This window comes from Belonocnema kinseyi, chromosome 7 (genome assembly GCF_010883055.1).
Source record: "Belonocnema kinseyi isolate 2016_QV_RU_SX_M_011 chromosome 7, B_treatae_v1, whole genome shotgun sequence".
NCBI classification, from domain to species: domain Eukaryota; kingdom Metazoa; phylum Arthropoda; class Insecta; order Hymenoptera; family Cynipidae; genus Belonocnema; species Belonocnema kinseyi.
The window spans coordinates 120046885-120053487 of record NC_046663.1 but is presented as its reverse complement, the minus strand read 5'-3'; positions in this window follow the sequence as shown (position 1 = coordinate 120053487).

The window sequence follows — 6603 nt, the reverse complement described above, 5'->3', positions numbered from 1 at the left end:
TTTTGCATTATTTATTTTTAAAAAGGTATTAGGAATTAACGATTTGGGTTGCGGTAGGAACCATCCCCAGCGATGGTCCGAGTGTGCAAAGAATGTGTCAAAAATGTAGTGCTTATTGGCAAAAGATTACGAATCAGCCCCCTCCCCACTATTTGCTTTCTCCCTCGTATCACCCCTACCCATCATTACTTTTTATACATTTTAATAACTGCCTCATTCCACCACCCCGCTTATACTCTTGCGACTTGTCCGGGAGCCTAAAGAATATGTGTAATAAATATGATGCCAATTGGTCAAAAACTACGAACGTACCCTCCATATTCCCCAACCTTCCGTCTGCCCCCTCCCCCCATACGTCCTGTTTTGGAGCCCAGTGAACATATGTGCAAAATTTGCTTCCGATTGACAAAAACTGGATTTTCATAAGCATGATACGTCTTAGGCCAATTTATTTTATGTGTTTAAAACGTGTGCCCCTGCCCCACCATTAAATTGTCCCCCCAATATTCTTACGACCTGCCGGAGAAGCCAAAGAATATGAGTTGAAAATTTGATGCCAAATGGCCTAAATTTGAGACTGCCTCCCCCCAACTGACCCACTACTAAGTATGCCCACCCCTCGCTATAACCTGAGATCCCGGAGAACGTGTGCCAAAATTTGGTGACGATTTATCAAAAACTCTGGATTTGCATAAGCAAGATCCGTTTTACGCCATTTGATTTGATATATAGAGTGTTCCAAAAGTATGGATACCCCTGAATAACTTTCAAGCATCGCGTCCTACAAGAAAATAGTTCTAACAAAAGTTGTAGGGGTTGGTCCAAGGAATCTAGTGGTCACCTTGACTTTGACTCCAAGGTCATTTTTTTAGGTCTTGTCAAAGTCAACAAAGTTTTTAAATTGGAATCCCCTATTTTTTATTACGGAAATGAAAGGAGCGGCCAATTTTACATTCAAATATGTATTTTAACCATGGGTCAAAATGAAATTTAAGGGACATTTGTAGGTCATTTCATTTTAGCAATGAATCTGACCTAAATAACTTTCCAGGATCACATCTTATAAGTTAAAGGTTTCGATAAAAGTTGCAGGGTTTGGTCCAAAGAATCTAATAGTCACCTTGACTTTGACTTTAATCTTCGAATTTTAATTTGTATACATTTTTTTTTTTTTTATTTAAAGGATTCTTCAAAGTATCGATACTTTTGCTACACTGAAATGACCTACAAATGACTCCAGAGTTCATTTTGACCCAGGGTTGAAATACATATTTGAATGTAAAATTTTCCGCTTTTTTCATTTTCGGAATGCGATCCTAGAAAGTTATTCAGGGATATATATATACAGTCAATTATATTTTGCATTATTTATTTTAAAAAGGCTATTAGGAATAAGCGATTTGGGTTGCGGTAGGAACCATCTCCAGTGCCTAATCTACATGTGTATAAATTTTCATGTCGATCTATGCAACTGTGTAGACGGTATCGAGCCTCAACCTCACAAATTTGAATTTTATATAGTAGAAGATAACAGAATGTAGTGAACGTGTACAAAAAGAGTCCACATAAAAAATGATACCGTAGAAAAAGAGATTTCTAGTTTTTACAGTGGTTGCATCTCGACTAGCAGATTCAACTCTGCCTTTTGTCGCCCAATTACTCAGAAACAGTACATAGTGGAGAAAAAATGTTAAAATGAATTTAGTAGCGTTTTCAGACATAAAAAACTTTTACATTTGAAGTGCGGTGCAACAAACATTTTTTGGCCTTCATATAGCGTTAAAACGCTTTTTTGGTGACTTTAACGCCACCTACTTTTGGAACTTACGGTCCTACAACATCAACCCCATCTGATCAATTGTGGGGAATGATGTCCCGAACATTTTCTGTTTGCATGAATTTTTACAGAAACCCACTGTTTTCGAGAAAAACAAAATCCAATAAGTTTTTGAGTTTTGACCATGTTTCATAGTCAACAGTTCGAAATTCGTTGTCTGACTAACAGCTGTTGGTGTATTTTGCAACAATTTATCGTTCAACTCGTAAAAAATTCGAGTGAAAAAACGTCATTTTAGTACTCTTGATACCCAAGGGGAATGATTGTTTGGATGCTACACACGAAAAATAAGTTTGACCAGCAGCTTCTGAGTGGTGCCAAAGTTAACTGGGAAACTGTCAACCATGTCAAAGATTTGAGTGAAAAAAACGTCAATTTAGTACTCTTGAAACCCATTGGAGATGATTTTGTAGGTGCAAACAACTACCAAGAAGATTGACTGGCAAATTCTCGGTGGTGCCAAAGTTGACTGGCAGGCTGTGAAACATGCCAAAAATTCGAGTGAAAAACGTCATTTAAGTACACTTCAAACCAATTGAGGATGATTGTTTTGGTTCAAACAACTAACAAAGAATATTACTGGCCGTTCCTGAGTAGTGCCAAAGTTGACTGATATTTTAATCAGCAACCGAATGAAAGTTTTGTCCTTTTCATTAACTAAAATTTTCATCTATAGGATACTTCTATAAAACTAAAATGTAAATAAAAAAAGAAACTACGAAAATCTCACTTTTCCTGAGAATTTCCTGATTTGAATTTTTGGCATGTTTGACAGCCTGCCAGTCAACTTTGGCACCGCTCAGGGGCTGCCAGTCAAACTTCTTGGGGGTTTTAAGAGTACTAAAATGACGTTTTTTCACTCGAATTTCTGACCAGTTTAACGATAAATTATTGCAAAATGCGCCAACAGCTGTTAGCCAGTCAACGAGTTTCGAACTGTTGGCATATAAAAACAAAAGAATCTGAAATTTTAGTGAGTACTTAAATGACGTTCATGGAATTGTCACGACCTCCCGGAAATTTTGAAGACTAATAATATCTATATTTTCATAAAATACGTCCACATGGACAAAGTACTGGGGGGGGGGGCATTTGTCCGAATTTCACGGCTGCCCACAAGGGGGGGGAGTGTTGAAAAATTGTCCACGTGGTATATGGATGGCCCCAAAGCAGGTATATGTCCCCACCTCTCTCTCATTCCATTCTCTTACCATGTGATCTCATTAAAACTCGTGATGATTCCTTACGAAAAACTTCATAGTAAATCCATCAAAGTTTCACTTCTGCCATACACTGTTTTTTTTATTTCAACACCGTCAAAAACGTTGATAATCGATTTTTTATGGACAAGTAAGGCCTAATCCACTCGTTTACAAAATTATTAATTTTGCCGACGTTTTATGAACATTGCAGTTCACTTCTGCAGGCCTAACCTGAAACTGAGGTATCAGGTTATGTTGTTCTTATGTATACTCTCTACGGTGCCTGTGATTGGCCAGGGCGCCTCAACGTGAGGACTAGTCCAACCTCATTGGCCAATCTAGTCTTTTTCTTTAATCCGGGAGGACGGAAAGGCAAATCGGACTGGTATTATATCTTTTGTCCCTATTGATGTTATCAGGGTGTTATAAGATTTCGATTTCATCAATCGATTACATCCTAATATCCAGTTCACCATATAAATTTAACCAAACGTAAAATTGCCTTTCTTGTGCTTATTAATAAATTAATAAATTGCCTTATTTTACAAAAGAACTGATAAAACATTAGGACATGAAGTTTACAGAAAACCTATCCAACTACCACCATCTCAAAAAAACCAAGCTCAAAAACAATCAGTCATCAACTCTCTTGTATACAGAGCTGTCTCCATGACAGATAAAGATAACTTAAAACATGAATTACAACCGTTGAACAAATTGTAATACAGAAAGATAACACAAACAAACAAATTGATAAAGAAATAAGAAAATACACTCAAACCATCAAGTCAAGGTCTAGATTGGAGAAACCGGGAGAGCGGCGAGCCAGCGTATAAAGGAACATGAGAGTAAACTCAAGCTAAAACATTTCACGCAATCAGCACTAGCTGAGCAATAAATCGCAACGGAACCTAATATTTTATTTGACAAAACAACCGCCGTTGCAAAAACACACACTACCTTCTCGAGAAAACATAGAGTAGCAATCTAAATCTTAAAACACCCTAATAACATCGATAGGGACAATGGATTTAATACCAATCGGATTCGGCTTTCCGTCCTCCCGGATTTTTTAAAAATAAAAAGACTTGATTGGCCAATCAGGTTCGACCAGTCCCCACTGTTGGGCGCTCTGGCCAATCACAAGCATCGTAGAGATTATACATAAGAAAAACATAACCTGATACTACCTCACTTTCAGGTTATCCCTGAAGAAGTACACTGCATTGTTCACGAGACGACGTCAAAATTCTTAGTTTTGTACACGATTGAAACCCGATGTATCAATTCATTTTTAGCATAAATTTAAGTTTAGATTCATAAAAATACATTATAGATATCTCATTTTCAATTATATGAATGCACTAACAACTGTCGACCTAAAAATTCCGAGTACTGTAATATTTATATCAGTTTTTTTAAACTGTCGCTGGCGTAACAAAATCATAAATTTAAATGTGTGAAGTTTGCGACTGAAAACATTCGAATTGTGACATACATAACTTGAAAAAATAAATGTTGAGAAGAACTAAAAAGAATAAAGATAAGGTAAGGATGTTTTATTTAAAATCTGTATATTTTATGCTGTATAAAAATGTATTCAAAACAATAGCTTTCCACTAGTTTACTTATTTAGAAAATCCATGCGAATAAACTCAGACTTACACATTTCTTCAATCACATTCATATAGCCTGTGGCATCAAGTATATGGCTGTCTATGAGTAGGAATACAATTTTCGACATCCAAAAAAGCAATATATATATATATATATATAAGACCATAGGTGCCGCCATTGTAATTTTTTGTCTTATTTAAAAAGTAGAATTAAAAATTTTGAACCTGGTCTTCTTCAGTACCAATGTGTTCAATTGAAAATTTAGAAAGCTGAAAAACATGAAACTATCTATTTTAGTTTTGAATGTCCTAACATTGTAAATTGATTACTTCTGAATTTTTTTATAATTCAAACTAACCACTTCATTTTAAGTCTATGTCAAATTGTGGGTTCATATAAAATAATAATTTGTAGACGAAACCCAATTCTACAGCCTAACTAGCATGGGCTTGCTGGAACCCTGGGATGAGATCTCTCCCGGAGCGACATCCACTTTAGAATCGGGATAGGAATGACCTACGACCCGCAAATAGACTAAGAAACAGCCCTCCATTATTATGGTGAATTACAAAGGGATATTCATTGAGTGTTTCACTCAATATGGCCACCCCCTAAGTAAGCGGTGTAGAGAGACCGCGCCCGTGGCATTTTGGCACCTAAACTACGCAGGGGGAGTCGACAACGACCCCTCTGGAAAAAGCATCTGCTCCAATGAAGATGAAGATGACCGAAAGAGCCTTAAAACATAATTTGAAATGTGTAAGGGGGCAACCATATGGGAATAACGCGGAGGATACTAATTTCGGGGTTTCAAACAAAACGCAAAAACCACGACGAGCTAGATTGTCGGGAGCTGCTAGGGAGAGATTAAAACGCGAATTGTTAACTCAATCGATCGCAACAACTAGTCAGACGGAAACTCCAAGGAGGGTCCATTCTGATAGCAGCGTACCGAATTAAATCAGAGAACAGAAGAAGATGCGACTGAGAGGTCCAACCGACTTTTATAGCCAGGCTCTTGAAAGTCACCTGAAAGTGGATAGAGTTGCCGAGGGGTTTCCAATAAGCAAAGTTGATGACGATCAGACCAAGGCAATTGAAGCGGTATTCAAGAAGAAAATCGGTGGAGTGTAACCTGGAAAAGATATCACAAGATTTAAATATTGCCGCTTCAAAAATGATACCCTAATTGACACCCGTTTGGACGATGTTTCTCGAACATGGGTCATTGAAGTTTCTGGCGGATTACAAATTTAGGTGAGGGTAAGATCAAAGTAATCGACAGCAAAGACCTCCCAAAGCCAGTAAAGCTGCTGTTTTGGATCCCTAATGTATCCGTTAAACCAACAGCAGTACTTACAAGGATAGCAATAAAAAATCCAACCATTAAAACTGCAGGCCTCACGATGGGCTGAAAAGGATTACTATGAAGATTTTCTCAAAAATCAAGGTTGCAACCGCAGACAGAGCACCGGATTTTTCTTCGGATAAGGTGGAAGAGACAACTGGAAGTTAAGATGGCTTAAGTAACAAGAGTGAATCAGTCATATATGATAGTTCCGTAGAAACACCTAGGGCAGCGCTTTATGTCAGAGGCGATATTAAATTTATTGGATTACCAAGTTTAATTTCTAGAGACTTGATGGCAACAAAGATTGAGTACCAGTTGGGGAAAGGCGTAAGACTATGGTGATTTTTTCAGCATACCTACCATTTGACTCCCAGGACCCACCATCTGAGGAATGGCGAAATCTTGTAAACTACTGCTTTCTGAAAGGATGGCCATTGCTAATCAGATGTGATATGCTGACGCAAGTCATTCGACTTGGGGTATTAAGGATACCAATCACAGATTGAATCTATATTATATTACCTCTTAACTACTTATTTAACTTTATTGAATCGGGGTGATACGCCTAAGTAAGGGTAGTTCAGTGACGCGTAATT